This window comes from Diceros bicornis, chromosome 3, assembly GCF_020826845.1.
Source record: "Diceros bicornis minor isolate mBicDic1 chromosome 3, mDicBic1.mat.cur, whole genome shotgun sequence".
Classification (NCBI taxonomy): Eukaryota; Metazoa; Chordata; class Mammalia; order Perissodactyla; family Rhinocerotidae; genus Diceros; species Diceros bicornis.
This window is the reverse complement of record NC_080742.1, coordinates 13224176-13240990: the sequence shown is the minus strand read 5'-3', so window position 1 is coordinate 13240990 and position 16815 is coordinate 13224176. Positions and strand designations below refer to the sequence as shown.

At 40.7% G+C, this 16815-nt stretch overlaps 1 long non-coding RNA gene across 1 annotated transcript in view; it reads right to left on the bottom strand.

Moving 5' to 3' along the window:
- Positions 1 to 11360, bottom strand: part of LOC131393234 (uncharacterized) — a 30336-nt gene extending 18976 nt beyond the window's left edge. Inside the window, exons 1-2 of the long non-coding RNA XR_009215911.1 lie at positions 11143 to 11360; positions 10476 to 10595 (exon numbers count right to left, since the gene is read on the bottom strand). This is a non-coding gene — a long non-coding RNA (uncharacterized LOC131393234). The remainder of the gene's footprint in view (positions 1 to 10475; positions 10596 to 11142) is intronic.
- Between the last annotated feature and the right edge of the window lie 5455 nt (positions 11361 to 16815).

Genomic DNA, 16815 nt, shown 5'->3' with positions numbered 1-16815 from the left:
AAGGAAAAAAACACTAAATCAATACAAAAGAAGGCCCAAAAAAAGCGAGAAAAAAAAAGAAGCACAGAAAAAGCAGAACAAACAAAAAGCAAAATGTAAGATAGAAGTAATAAAACCAAATTAGATAACATAATAAATAGAAGTAGGGGCCGGCCTGGTGGCACAAGCGGCTAAGTGCACGCACTTCACTGCGGTGGCCCAGGGTTCGCCGGTTCAGATCCGGGGCGCCGACCGACGCACTGCTTGTCGAGACGTGCTGTGGCAGCGTCCCATATAAAGCAGAGGAAGATGGGCACGGATGTTAGCCCAGGGCCAGTATTCCTCAAAAGAGGAGGACTGGCATCAGATGTTAGCTCAGAGCTGATCTTCCTCACAAAAAATAAATAAATAAATAAAAATAAATAAATAGAAGTAGATTAAATTTGTCAGTTAAAAGAGATTGAGAGACCGGATTTTTAAAAACCCATCAATATGGGCCGGCCCCATGGCTTAGAGGTTAAGTGCTCTCACTCTGCTACTGGCGGCCCGGATTGGATCCCGGGTGCACACTGACACACCGCTTCTCCGGCCATGCTGAGGCCACATCCCGCATACAGCAACTAGAAGGATGTGCAACTATGACATATAAGTACCTACTGGGGCTTTGGGGGAAAAAAAAAAGGAGGAGGATTGGCAATAGATGTTAGCTCAGAGCCAGTCTTCCTCAGCAAAAAGAGGAGGATTAGCACGGATGTTAGCTCAGGTCTGATCTTCCTCAAAAAATAAATAAAGAGGGGCCGGCCCGGTGGCGCAAGCGGTTAAGTGCGCGCGCTCCGCTGCGGCGGCCCGGGGTTCGCTGGTTCGGATCCCGGGCGCGCACCGACGCACTGCTTGGTAAGCCATGCTGTGGCGGCGACCCATATAAAGTGGAGGAAGATAGGCACAGATGTTAGCCCAGGGCCGTCTTCCTCAGCAAAAAAAAGAGGAGAATTGGCGGATGTTAGCTCAGGGCTGATCTCCTCACAAAAAAAAAAAATAAAAAAATAAAATAAAATAAATAAAGAAAGAAAGAAAGAAATACCCATCAACGGAGGCCAGCCCCGTGGTGTAGCAGTTCAGTGCGTGCTCTCTGCTGCTGGCAGCCCGGGTTCGGGTCCCGGGAGCACACAGATGCACTGCTTGTCAGGCCATGCTGTGGCAGCGTCCCACATAAAGTGGAGGAAGATGGGGACGGATGTTAGCTCAGGGCCAGTCTTCCTCAGCAAAAAGAGGAGGATTGGCATGGATGTTAGCTCAGGGCTGATCTTCCTCACAAAAAAAAAAAATTAAAAAATAAAATAAATAAAAATAAATAAAAAATAAAAACCCATCAATATGCTATTTACAAGAGACATATAAAACATAAGACGCAGACAATTTGAAAATAAAAGAATAGGGAAAGATATAGTAGGCAAATACTAACCAAAGGAAAGCTATATTGATATTATTAATAGCAGATCAAAAAAATATTTTAAATATTTTCAGTAATCAAAACAGTCCCTACACAATGACAAAAGTTTCAACTCACCCAGAAAATAATAAAATTCTAAACTTATGTGCATTTAATAATATAGCTTCAAAATACACAAAGCAAATATGAAAGAATTACAAAGAGAAATAGATAAATCCACCATCATAATGGGAGATTTTAACATATCTCTCTCAAATTATTGATAGATCAAAAATACAAAAATAGGGCCGGCCCGGTGGCTTAGCGGTTAAGTGCGCACGCTCCGCTGCTGGCGTCCCGGGTTCAGATCCCGGGTGCGCACCGACACAACGCTTCTCCAGCCATGCTGAGCCGTGTCCCACATACAGCAACTAGAAGGATGTGCAACTATGACATACAACTATCTACTGGGGTTTTGGGGGGAAAAAATAAATAAATAAAATTATTTTTAAAAAATAGTAAGCATGCAGGAGATTTGAATAATTCAATTAATAAGCTTAATTTAATGGCATATAAAAATGGCACACGTACCTGAAAAATAATAAAACTGTTACATATTAAATCTTGTTTTAATATTGCTTCTATTCTATTAAAATCTGTATACCTTATGTGCATTATGGCTCAATTTCTAAAAATGTTAATCTCCCACAAAGAAAACAACTATCAAACTTTCAATGAGCTGATAATTTAAATATAGTACAAAATTATCCAGAGAATAGAAACAAACAATGCTCTCAAAACTCATTTTGAGGACAGTTTGAAAAAGAGAAACTATAGGCCAACCTGTATACTAATAGAAACCTGTATCCTAATAGCAACATTTTAAAATATATTTATTTAAGTCACCACATGTAGAGGCTAAAAGATAAAAAACATATGATTGCTTGACAAATGCAAAGAATCATGCAAAAAAATCATCTAGGATAAGAATTTTACAAAACTAGGAATAAGGATAATTTTCCTTTTCCTAAGAAACAATTTCTACCAAACAATATACTTTTACATGTTATTGTGATGTATCAAAAGTAGTCCCTTCAAAATAAAGAAGAAGAAAAATAAACCCACCATCAGTACCTGTCAACATTGTATTATCTTAGCCAGTACAGTAAAACAAGTGAAATAAGAATTTGAAAAGAAAAACAAACTGTCATCATTTTATGATTATCATTGCCCTCATTAAAAAAACAAAAAACTGGGGCCGGCCGGGTGGCGCAGGCGGTTCGGTGCGCGCTCCGCTGCAGCGGCGCGGGGTTCACCAGTTCGGATCCCAAGCGTGCACCGATTGCACTGCTTGTTAAGCCATGCTGTGGCGGCGTCCCATATAAAGTGGAGGAAGATCGGCATGGATGTTAGCCCAGGACCAGTCTTCCTCAGCAAAAAAAGAGGAGGATTGGCAGATGTTAGCACAGGGCTGGTCTCCTCACACACACACGAAAAAACCAACAAACCAAAACTACAGGTAAAAATTGTTAGAATCTGTAAGAAATTAACAAGATGGCCAGTTTTAAGATCAATATATAAAGGTTGCATTTCTCTATCACAGCAGCAAGCAATTAGAAAATATAATTTCAAAAAATATTGTTGACTATAGCAACAAAATTTATAATACACAATAATATATCTAGCAAAAATATATATAGGACATTTATGGAGAAAATTATAAAACTTTATCGAAAGAAAATCTTGAAAAATGTACAGATATACTATATTCACTGAAGTAAAACTCAATATCATTAAGATCTGATTCCCCCCAAATTGATCTATACAATCAATGAAACGTCCACCAAACCTCTATCAGAGCTTTCTGAGGAACCTAACTGATTCGAAAATTTTTATGGAGGCACAAGATGCCAGGAATAGCCATGACACTCCTGAAAAAGAACAAGGTGGAAAGGCTTGCTCAACCAAATATTCATTTATTATAAAACTATCATATTTAGGATAGACAAACCAATAAAGCAAAATAAAAAGCCTAGAAGCATGTGAAAGTATTTTTTGGAAAATTGATATAAAAAGAAATAGCATGATAGATCAGTTGGAAAAGAATGTAGCAGTCAATAAATGGTGCTGGAACATTTGGTTGCTGTTGGGAGACAATTCTACATGAGCCTCTTGTGTTTCTACACGTCTTGCAAGCAGAGACACTGACTGCCTTTATTCCAGGCTATCTTTTCAAGACTCTTTGTGTACCAAACAGCCTGGGAAGACAGAGACAGGGTCTCCCTCCAGAGCAAAGAGTAGGTTTGTTTATTGTTCTGTAATAAAAATAATGTCTCCCTCTGGGGCAAAGTTCAGGCTGACTCATTGCCCATCATGAAAGATTCAGGTTTCCTAAGCTCAGTGTTCCTCCCCTGTAATACAACCCACTGCAGTGCAGGTATCAGTGAGCCCTCTTCTCATAGCCCCCTGGGAATGGAGCAAGGGGAACCAACACCAACATGCTGCTTGCTATGCCAGGAGTAATTAAGTCCTTTGTCTCTGACTCAGGAGTCTCATGTGTTCTGTCAGCATCCATTAGACTTTGGCAGGCTAGCTTCTTAGTATGTGAGTGAGAGAAAATCTCATACCTTTCACAGTTCTTCACAGTTATCCACTTGGAAAAAAGGGAAATTAAATATCTGACTCACATTGTACACAAAAATCTACTCCAGATGAATTAAAGACAACTGTGAAAGGCAAAATTTACCTTTTAGAAGAAAATATAATCTCAGAAACGGGAAGGATTTATTGACAAAACACAAAAAATAATAAAGGAAATAATTGATAAATTCAACAATATTAAAATAAAACTCTGTTCACCAAAATATTCCATAAAGAACACTAAAAGCCACAAGTTGGAAGAAGATATTTGTTAAATACATTACTGGTAAAGGATAACAATTCAGAAAATATAAACAACTCTTAAAAATCCATTTTCTAAAAGCCAAAAAAAATGGAAAAGTGAGCAAAATATATATACAGGAATTTAACAGAAAAGGAAATACAAATGGCAAACATTAGAAAAGATACTCAACTTCATTAGTAATCCAAAAATGTAAATTAATTGCACAATGACGATATTCATTTTATCAGCATAAATTGAAAGTCTGATAATACTAAGCATTTGTATGGTTGTGCAGCAAGGGGGTTTCTTATACTGTTGGTGAGAGTAAAATTTGGTATAATCACTTTGAAAAGCAATTTGGCGTTATCTTGTAAAACTGAACAATTTTCATACACTAAATTCATCAATTCTATTCCTAGGTATATATGGTCGAGAAATTCTGGCACATAAGCTCCCAAAAACATGTACAAAAATGGAAAACACAAATATTCATCAACAGAGAATAGATACATAAGTCATGGATTACTCACAATTTATTTTTCAGTCAATTAATTTAATACTACTATCAGCATGGAAATGAATACACCGAAGTTACAAACATCCACAAAAATGATTACCTTATATTAGATGTATAATGTTGAGTGGGCAAAAAACAAGTTGCAGCAGATACACAATGGCTCCATTTTTATAAATCTCAAAAACAAGCAAAACTAAGCTATATACATTGTTTAGTGATAAATACCTATATGGTAAAACTAGAAAGATACAAGCATAGGAATGATAAAAACAAATCTCAAGATTGTAGTTACTTCTGGAGAGTAGGAAGGGATTGTAATCAAGGAAACGTACACAAGCAACTTCAATAGTTCCCGACCTTAACTGAGTGGAGGGTTCATAGGTTCATTTGTTTCATGCTTCCTAAATTATATATATGTCACATATTTGTATTACATATTATCTAATGAAATAAGATAAAATTAATTGAATATTTAAAAAGATAACTGACAATTGTGAGGAAAAGTGATGGGAAGGGTCAAGAAAAAAAAGAGGGAGATTGGAGGAAGGCTATTGCAGTAGCCAAGGTAAGAGCAGGTGTGGCTGAAACTAGACTAGTTAGAGTGGAGATGGGAAGAGGTGGGTACATTTGGGATGGTGTTGCAGATTGGGTTCCCTGGAAAGCTAACTCTGAAAAAGATCAGGGTGCAAACAAAGCATTTATTATGCAGGGCTCTCCAGATCAACACCCATGAAAGGGAAGTAAAGGGAAAGGCGGGAAGCAAGATGGGCAGAAGGAGAAGTTGGGCTGTGATGCAGTCTCACAAAGGCCTCCGACGACCCCACCGGGAGCACAGAAGCTGGAATGGCCTTTCAGAGTTCTCCTGCATTAGGTGAGAGGGTTGGGCCTTCAGCGTCAGTCACTGTTTGTGGGTTGATTGCCCCCAGGAAGGGGTGTGACATTGGGTGTGGTGTCTCTCCTCAGCTGAGGGCAATTTCCAGAGAGGGCAGAGGGCTGTGAGGTGGCAGCACATCCAGCAGCTGTGGGAATAAATCCTCTCATCCTGAACAGGGTTCTGGGGGGCACCTCACAGCATCTATTCCAGATGTGTTTTTGGAATATGAGACTTGTTGGTGGACTGAATGTGGAAGATGATGAAAGAGAGCTACTAATTTCTGTTCTGAGAGTGGATGGTGGTGACATTTACTGAGATAGGAAGAAGAGGAGGAAAAGGAGGAGGTTTAGGAGATAGAAATCCAAAAATTTTTCTTTGTGAAGTTTAAGTTCAAGATGTTTATTAGAGACTAAAGTGGAGATGTCAAGTTGGAGAGGCAGTTAGAGGTAGACGTGTGGAGTTCTAGGCAGAAGTCCAAGATAGAAACCCAAATTTAGTAGACATGGTAAATAGATGGCTTTTAAAGCTCTGAGACTGGATGTGATCACTTAGGAAGAATAAACACACAGAGAAGGGGACCCCAGACCTAGCCCAGGCCACCCTGACTTTAGAAATGGAGCACAGGACAGGTGCCAGCCAGCAAAGGAGACTAAGAGGAACCCACAAAATGGTGTGTTATGGAAGCCAAGAGGGGAAAAAAGTATTTCAGGAAGTAGAGAGCGATTAAGTGTAAAATGCCGCTGAAAGGTCAAGGAAGACAAAGCAGAGAAGAGACCACTGGATTGGGCAATTACGGAGGTTACTGGTGACATTGACAAGAATAGTCTTCCTGAAGTAGGAGAAATAGAAGCAATGGCTTGGGAATAAAGGTTGAAATTGAGGAGGTGAAGGCAGCAATATAGACAACTTTCACAAGAATTCAGTTGTAACCATTTGAATCTGAGAGACTAGAGTTGCTAGCTTTTCTAGTTTCTCAAGATAAGACAGAATTTTTATAATATTAATTGTCTGATAAGTTGGTACGTTGTTAAACACAGTGCAGACCAAGATTGTGAGGGTCAAAAACATGTCTAGCGTCACAAACATGTTCAGCCCGTGGGTTATGAGTTTCCAACTCTCATAAAGTAAACAGAATATCATGGCAGATCATGATCATGATCATGGCAGGACGGTGAGTGAGTGCAGGAATCCTTGGGGAGGCTGGAATGCGTAGAAAGTTGGGTAAGATCCACTTAAAATGACCACAGAGAGGAAGCAAGCCTCAGATGGACTTTCTCAATGTCAAGATTGAAGGAACGGGAAGCAGAAATTGTTGTCAAACCCTTGTAGCTACATATGCTATCCTCCAATCTAGCATTTATCAGCAGTAACACTTATGTTTTGATTTCCGTGTAGCCCTTTCATTGGTCTTATTTAGGTAGGAGCGCCAGATTGTTAATGGCTTTTAATTCTAGCTACTTTGAATGTAGACTTTCTTCTGCAGGCAATGGGAAACGATTTAAAGTTTTTGAACAAGGGGTGGGTATAATCAAAGTGGGATTTTAAGAGGATTATTTCTTCAACAGTGAGCAGGATGGAATCAAGCAAGACTGATTAGTAGTCAAGTAGATTAGAAGCAGCAAGTCCATTTAGGAGATTCTTCTGGTTGTGGAAATGGAGACTGAGAAGTAAAGACTGGCTGGGTGTGGGGCACTTGAGAGAGAACAAAGATGATGCTCTGGTTTCCAGTCTACATTACTAGAAGATTTTGTTGGGGGAGAGGGGGTGTAGAGGTGACAATGCAGTTGGGTGGGATGACATGATAGTGAAATGATAGCCAGTATTTGGATAGCACCATATAGCTTACAAGTGTTTTCACGTCCATTATCTCATTTGTCCTCACAATACCCCTGTGAGGTGCTATTATGCCTCTTTAACAAATGAGGAATCTGAAGCTCAGAGAGGCTAAATGATTTGCCTATAAGGTGGCAGAGGATGGACTTGACCACAAGTGTCCTCACTACGTGCTCTGAGAATGGCTTTCAGATACACTTTGGCTCCTGGTCTGTGGGCAGGAGTCAGCCTGTATTTGCCTTTCAAAAGTCATGTCCTGAAACTTCAGTTTCTTGGAGGGATTAGCTGGATTCTATTTCCTTGATGCTGGTTCCCAGTGATCCTTCTAGAAGAGACTAATAATTTGCATATAATAGCTAGAGAGAAAAAAGAAAGAACCCATTTCTAAGACAGTTGTTCATTTTGAGAACACTTAGCATCCAGGTACAAAGGTACCACCTTCTCTGAAATAAAACATTCTCTCTCCTAGGCAGGATACCAGTTAGATCATTAAAATTCGTCCTATGAGAGACAAACCTTGGTGAACTGAGATGAGTAATGCACTTACCTCACCTCTCACTGCCCACCACTCACGCTCTCAAATAAAAAGCTGGGAATTCACTTTTAATGACAGAGAGCTATTTCATTATCTCAACCACAAGTCAATAGGCCCAGGGGCTCAGATATCAGACCAACTTGTGGGTCAGTCCTAGCGTCCCGAATTACTGAAACACTGGCTTTTTCTCTGGCATTAACTGAAAGGAGCTTCCCCAAGGACTAAATTGCCGGCTATATTTGCAATTATGGACTAAAGGTTGATTCTTAGGCAAACCAAGATGGTGAACTGGAAGTATGTATATGGAACTGACCTTATCTTGCTTGTACAGTTTCCCAAGTCAAAACATTTACTTACAACTTTGGCTTCCTCCAAAGCAGGAATTTGTAAAATTTTAGATGCAGCTTTCCTTATAAAAGCCTTTACACTTTTCAGGTCTTTTGATTTTAAAAAGCTTGTGAATTCTCTTCTAGGTAATTAGAACTCATTTTGAATTAAATACACTTGCCCTGATCAAAATGATGAAAATTTTGAAATGATCAAAAATGATGAAAGTGCTTTCCTAGAGCTTAATTTACTGTACAGATTTAGAAAGCAGTTGGATTTTTAAAACTTGATTTGTACTGCCACCTAGTGGTATATTTCATTGCGAATTTCAACACCCTACAGAGCATTTCTGTATGTCGGCTGAGTTACCCTTAAAAACAATGCGGAACAATGCGAAGATTTATGCTTGCAAATATAGAGAGAATCAGCTTCTCTATGCAACAGACAAGGTCCCCTCATATACCTTACAGGATAAGAAAAAAAATTTTAACATAAATATGGAAGGCAGTTACCAACAGAGATCCTCTTAAACCAGAGTCTTTTTTTTTTCTTTTTTTTTTTTGTGAGGAAGACCAGCCCTGAGCTAACATCCACGCCAATCCTCCTCTTTTTACTGAGGAAGACTGGCCCTGGGCTAACATCCCTGCCCATCTTCCTCCACTTTATATGGGATGCCGCCACAGCATGGCTTGACAAGTGGTGCATCGGTGCGCGCCTGGGATCTGAATACCGGGCTGCAGCAGTGGAGCGTGCACACTTAACCATTATGCCACCAGGCCAGCCCCACCACAGAGTCTTCTTACATTTGCTTTTTTACTTTATCTTTGATTTTTACCGTAATTATCCCACATAAGCTGTTTATTTCTCTTAGATAAATAAAGATAATCCTGGCTGACTAATTTAATGGTCACTCTGGAAAGGCAGAATTGGGTAAAGGTTAACACACAGGAGCTAACATGATGCTGTCTGGGTTCAAATCCTAGCTCAGAACCTGCAATCTGTGTGCCCTTAGAGTAGTTATGAAAGACCTCCATGCCTCAGTTTCCTAATATGTAAAACAAGGATGATCATCTACCTCATAGAGTAGTGTAAGAGACACTATACTGAGCACAGAAACTAGCACAAAATAAAGGCTCAATGGAAACTCAAGGTACCATTGTACTGGTGGGTCACAGTGAGCCTAATTTGCATAGCTCCTCGGGATGCTGAGAGAGCAGAACAGTCCCCGTCCAGTTCCACTAGCAAATAGATCCTTATACACAATGAGGACCTGAGGTCAGGTCTCTGGACACTAGAATTACCATATGATCCAGCAATTCTAGGTAAATACCTGAAAGAATTGAAAACAGAGACTCAGACAGATATTTGTACACCAGTGCTCATCACAGTGTTATTCACAACAGCTAAAAGGTGGGAACAACACAAACGTCCATTGGTAGATGAATGGATAAAAAAAATGAGATATGTACATACAGTGGAATATTATTCAGCCTTAAAAAGGAATAAAATTCTGATACAGGGTACAATGTGGATGAACCTTGGAAACATTATGCTAAGTGAAATAAGTCAGATGCAAAAGGATAAATATTGTCTGATTCCTCAACATACAAGGTACCTAGAATAGTCAAATTCACAGAGACAGAAGGTAGAATAGTAGTTACCAGGGGGTGGAGGAAGGGGAGAACGGGAGTATTGTTTAATGGATACAGAGTTTCAGTTTGGGATGATGAAAATGTTCTGGATGTGAAACACTGTGACGGTTGCACAACAATGTGAATGTACTTAATGCCACTGAATTGTACACTTAAACATGGTTAAAATGGTAAATTTTATGTTATGTATATTTTACCACAATAAAACAAAATAGACATGGCCAGAACTCAGGCAGTGCATTCCTCTTCCCCAGTCTTTGCCCTCACTACATACAAATGCAGGCTGAGCAGCCCTGGGGCACCGCCAGAGGACAGGGATGCTAGCCAGGGTGCACCACGACCTCAAAGGAAGCCCCACAGCCTTCTGCCTCCCCCACCCCATACACTCATACACACACACACACACACACACACACACACGCACACAGGAACCTTTTTGTGTTACCTTCTGACATTTGGAAGGAAGACAAATGGCAACACCCTGGAATCCTGGAAAGCTGCCAGGGCTTGTGTGACAATCTTAACTCCAACCTGGGCCCTTCTTCTCCCCTGTGGCTGCCTGGACCTGGTAAATCAAATTTATGCTTTTAAAAGAAGTGAAATAACAGAAAAGTGCACATGATTCTAATTTCCATTTGTGGGTAGAGTTAGGAGTAAACGTGGACAACCTTGATGTCTGTTGAGTAATGCTGAGAAACAGTGAACCAAGAGATAAGCCAGATCCACAAATGGCTCTGGATCTAACCCCTAGCAATGGACTGGAAATCCATGAGACAGCTCAGCAGATGGAGAACAAAAACCTGCTCTTATATGCTTTATACCCAGAGTAAATAATCTGATGTGTAAAAGGAGCCAGAGAGAAACAAAATCAAAAAGTCCCTTCTCCAAAACCCTATCAAGAAACATTTGGCTCAGGAAAGAAAACAGAGTTTCAGCCCAGCTTTTTGAAAATATCATAATGAGGCACAAATTTTTTTTTAAATGTATAACCCAGAATTTATTGATCACCTATTTTCAGATACTCTACTGGGAGGATTACTGTGTATATTATCTATTGCTGTATAGCAAGTTACCCCAAAACTTTGTGGCTTAGAACAACAATAATGTATTACCCGTCACATTTTCTGTGGGCCAGGAATTCCAAGAGGACGCAGTGGTGTTGGCTTCGCTCTGCTCCAGGATGCCTGGGACCTCAGCTGGAATGCTTGAAGGCTGGAGGCTAGAACCGCCTGAGGGCTTATTCATTCACGTGTCTAATTGTCGAGTCTGGCTGTTGACGAAGGGCCAGCTGGAACACCCACAAGTGGCCTCACTATGTGACCTGGGCTTCCTTGCAGCATGGGGGCTAGGATCAAAGGGCAAGCTTCCTAAGACAGAGAACCATGAAAATCTTGTTGCCTTTTATGACCTAGCCCTGGAAATCACATGGCCTCACTTTGGCCACACTCCACTGGTTGGTGCAGTTACAAAGATCTGCCTGAATTCCTTCCAAGAGGAGGGAACATGGACTCCACCTTTCTTGGCAGTGTAAGAGGAGAATTTAGGATGTGATATGTATCCATACACATTGGTGTCACTGTCTTTGGAAAATACAATTTGCCACATTGTGTTTTATCTCAGTTAATCCTCACCCAAAAAAAACAAAAACAAAATCTATGAGGTAGATATTATTAGACCCATTTTACAGTACAAGAAACTGAGGCTCAGAGAAGTAACTTTCCAATGTCAGACAGCTAATAAGTGGCAACATAGGAACTCTAACCCCAGTGTCCAAGCCCTTAACCCCCAAACTGCTCTTCCTGACAGAGGTTAAAGTGCCTTATCTACAAGTATATACTGGAAGTTCAAGCTTCAGGTCTGTTTATGAATATGCACAAGTTCTTAAAGAAAAAATAATTTCTTATTACGGGAACATTGGATTCTCTGCTCCTTCTATACTCAGGGTTGAAGCTTCAGGAGCAGGCTGTGTAGAAATATGACATCAGGCTGGGTAGTACAAAGTACACACATAGCCCAGAGTAGACATCAATGGGCTTCATGTGCCCCCAAAGAATGAGCCCAAGAGTCCCCACAAAATGGCTGGTGCACTCTGCACAGGAAGTTGCTACACTTGGACCTTGTCCAGTTAACCCCAAAATCAGCCCAAGTATTTGTGGTAGCCAACCTCCAAGATGGCCCCCAATGATTCCCACCTCCAGGCATTCACACCCTTGTGTAATCTCCTCCCACACTCTACCAGGGTTGGTCTATGTGACCAACAGTATATGGCAGAAGGGATGATATATCACTTCCAATATTTGGTTTTAAAATACTGTGACTTCTATCTTAGGCTCACTCTCTCATCACTCAGAAGAAACCAGCTGCCACATTGTGGGGACATTCAGGCAGGCTATGGAAAGCCTACACAGCAAGGAGCTGAGACCTCTAGCCAACAGCCAGCAAGGACCTGAAGGCTGCCAACAACCATATGAGGGAGCCTCGAAGCAACTTCTGCAGCCCCAGTCGAGCCTCAAGATGCCCTCAGCCGCAGTGAACAGCTTGGCTGCAACCTCAGCTAAGCCGCTCCTGGATTCCTGACACGCAGAAACCACTTAAGATAACAAATGTTTATTGCTTTAAACTGCTCCTTTAGGGGTCGTTTGCTACACAGCAATAGCATCTGTGTAGTAGAAGAGCTGGAGCTTTGAAGACAAGCACACTGCATTTAAATCCTGGTTCCACCACTCCCTAGGTAAATAGCATGACTTCTCTGAGCCTCAGGTTCCTCATGAGCAAAAATGAGGATAACACTTATTCTAAAGGCTGAGTCAGGATCAAAGGAATGAAGCTAGAACAGCGAAAATTTCTCTTCTTTCTTCTCAACATTTTAAACCTAGAGTTAAGAATTCCCTTAGAGCAAGTCACTCTGTGATAATAATAGTAGGTGATAATTCTGCAACCAGCATTGCGGTGATAATAATAATAATTCCTTATTTCATACCGGGCAATGTGTGCCAAGCACTTAAATTTCATGTACAAACCTCCTGTACTATGACTTCAGCTTTGTTTGTATTCTTTCTAGAGATACATTAGAAAGATGGTAGCATTAATAGCAGCATATCATGTATGTTTAACTTTTGTTTTACAGAAATGATACTTTTAAAAACCCTATTTGCTTATAGTACAAGAAAGTAGTTAAATTATTAAACAAAACACACAACATATTTCTGCTGCTTCCCATGTACATATAATCATTCAGTGATCCATAGACAAGTATTTATAGGATACCCATTATACCCAAGATATTGTCCTAGGTACCATGAGGTATGAAAAACAGTCTAAGGAATCGTCTCTGTCTTCAACGCATTTACAAACTTCTTAAGATAAAATAACATGAAAACCTAACTACCATAAGATATCCTGTAAGCGACGCTGTGGAGAAGTAAATGACGAACACAGCAAGCTAGATTGGCTCTGAAGGTGTATATTTCTGGACTTTAATCTCAGGTTTGCTGATTACTAGCTTTGTGGATTTAGGCAAAATCACCTACCTGACTGTACTTTAATTTCCTCATCTGTAAAATTGGGCTAATAAGGTATAGGTTGATGAGATGACTTAAAGGGTTGTTGAAAGGACCAAATGAGAAGATGATTGATTGATTGATAGATAGATAGATAGATAGACGATAGATAGATAGATCATGCTTGATATGGGCTATAGGAGGAACACTCCATTTCTAGTACATAGGTTAAAGGCTATTAAGAAGAAAGAAACCAGGCTGCAATATGGAATGTGCTGGGAGATACTGAGAAAATGGTTCTTGAATTGGCCTTAAGACCAAGGCAGGTTTAAAAGATCTGGGAGGAAAAAAGAGGGGTGAGACGGGAGGACCCCACCTGTTCTGAGTATATGGAGCAATTGACATCTTCCTTCCACAAAGACACTGCCACCAAGAACAATTCCACTCTGTTAAATAAGGAACAATAGAACAAATAGTAATAACAGCTAACCTTGAGTAGTGCTAAAGACTTGGTGTTTATTAGCTCACTTAATCCTCACAACATGGTGTGAGGTAGTACTGTACTTATCAACCCATTCTAGAGGGCAGAAACTGAAGCTCAGAGAGCTTAAATAACTTGCCCAAGATCATGTAGTTAGTGAACAGCACAGCTGGGCCTGCACCCCAGCAGTCTCGCTCCAGACCCTGGTCTCTTAACTGCTGTGTGAAGCTTCTACCGGTTAATCAATGACACATTTTTCAATCTACTTTTTTCTCACCACCCAGCCAAATCCCAAGACAACAGAACCGAAATCTCTTAGGAACAGTAAACTACTTTTAAATTAGCTCAAGTTGATAGTAATCAACACAACATTATCTGAACTAGTCCCAAAGTTATGATTCTTAACCTTTAGGGGTCAGAGCCCCTCTGAAAATCTGACAACAATTAAGCCCTGTCTTCCCAGAAAGACCTACATATATACACAAATATAAAGTGTGCACAGAATTTCAAGGATTCCCTGAAGCCGGGGGAGGAGCCCTAAGTTAATACCTCTTGACCTCACAATTTCCAGAGCAAGATAAAGCCCCTCCAAGTGCACATGGTCTGGGGTGGGGGGGCACACCCGGGTCCCAACGTCCTCCCATGAGCACAGATAAACAAGGGGGCTGGGGCAGGAAGCTGCTCTGCCTACACACATATTCAAATCACAGACTTGTTCTTCAACCATGTGCATTTTATTGAATAAGCATTTGAGTCCTTGGCAAGCCTTGTGGTCTGGGATTAGGGATGATTTCCTTTTGCCAGCGTGGAGGGGAGCAGGCTGTGGGTGGGGCCTCCTAGAGGAAGCCTGTGCGACCAGATGGTGTTGCTGCTGCCCCAAGAACTGTCAGGTGTCACTGGCAGCTGGGGCGGTGAGAAGCCACTTCCAGCCTAGGGGCCAAGAGAAAAAACAGAATTCAACTAACTCTGGTCTCGTCCTCAAACTGCCCTGTCCCATGTGTATTGAAGTCAAAAGAATAATAAATAGTTTTCTTTCCCTCACTCTGAGTTTAGCAGCAGTGTTTTCCTCTATAAATTTCTTCTCTGTAAGGAACAAAACACAGACAATATGGTATGATATTAAAGAATGAGTTTAGGAGACAGACGTAGCTTCAAATCCTAGCTTCACCACTTACTTGGGCAAGTTACTTAGCATCTCTGAACCTCTGATTTCTACTCCAGAAAATGTGAACACTAACGTTTATATTGCAGAATTGTTGTGAGGATTAAATAAGACAATACATAAGTCCCTGGCACATAGTAAGTGCTTAATAAGCAGTCACCAAAACCAGACCTCATAGTGTTTCTGGCTATCAAATTTTCATGGAGATTAATAGCCTCCTTAGACGGGTGTGTTTAAGTCCTTGAATATCAAGAGCTATTGTGATCTCAAGGAAATATAAAAGATCCATAAATCCTAAACCCTCTAGGTCAGAAGCCATAACTGCTTCCCTAGATTTCTCACCATTCCTGGCACGGTGCTTGGTGAACAATGGAATGTGGGCAGGTACATGTGAGCCAGAGGTACTCTGGGAGAGCCAGGATCACCTTAAGAAATTAACAAGCAGAGCAGACTTCCTGTTCACTGTCAGAAGACAGAGTCAATGTTAAATCATGACTACCTTGAAGAGCACTCTGTGTGGGGGAGAGGCTGGGTCTTTGGAAGTTTTCTGCAATCCTTTAGTTCCCTGAAAGGAGTTGGCTCTATAGCACCTTTGGGTGGCCTCTCCATCTCTTAGCTTGGAGGTAAGGGAAGGCCTTGGGGAAATCAGCTGGATCTATTTATATCCTGCCTCTTTAAAGCAAAAAGGACAAAAAAGAATTTGAAGAGGATTTACAATAAAAGACACATAATAATCTTAACAAAATAGACCCCAGAATTGAGGAAAAAAAGAGAAGCAGATATGATAACCCTAAAACATACTACAGTTGTAAATTTTGCTCTATGCTTCTTGAATAAAAAGAAAGAGTTAGTTTCATAGCTCTCATCAGAAAAAAATAAAATGCCAATTTGTAGGGGAAGACATAATTTTTTCCTGGCACTAAATTCTGGTGAAAATTTCTTTTTTTTTTTTCAATTGAGGTTACACTGGTTTATAACATTATATAAACTTCAGGTGTACATCATTATATTTTGACTTCTGTATAGACTGCATGGTGTTCACCATCAAAAGTCTAGTTGCCATCAGTCACCATACACGTGTGCCCCTTTACTCCTTTTGCCCTCCCCCTGCCCCCTTCCCCTCTGGTAACCACCAATCTGTTCTCTGTATCTATATGTTTGTTTATCTTCAACATATGAGTGAGGTCATAGGTAATTGTCTTTCTTAGCTTGACTTATTTCCCTTAGCATGATACCCTCAAGGTTCATCCATGTTGTCACAAATGGCAAGATTTCATCTTTTTTATGACTGAGTAGTATTCCATTGTATATATATACCACATCTTCTTTTTTTTTTTAATTTATTTTTCCCCCAAAAGCCCCAGTAGATAGTTGTATGTCATAGCTGCACATCCCTCCAGCCGCTGCACGTGGGACACGGCCTCGGCATGGCCAGAGAAGCGGTGCGTCGGTACGCGCCGGGGATCCGAACCCAGGCCGCCAGCAGCGGAGCGCGCGCACCCAACTGCCAAGCCTCGGGGCCAGCCCATATACCACATCTTCTTTATCCATTCATCTGTTGATGTGCACTTAGGTCGCTTCCAAGTCTTGGCTATTGTGAATAATTCTTGCAATGAATGTAGGGGTGCATATATCTTTTCAA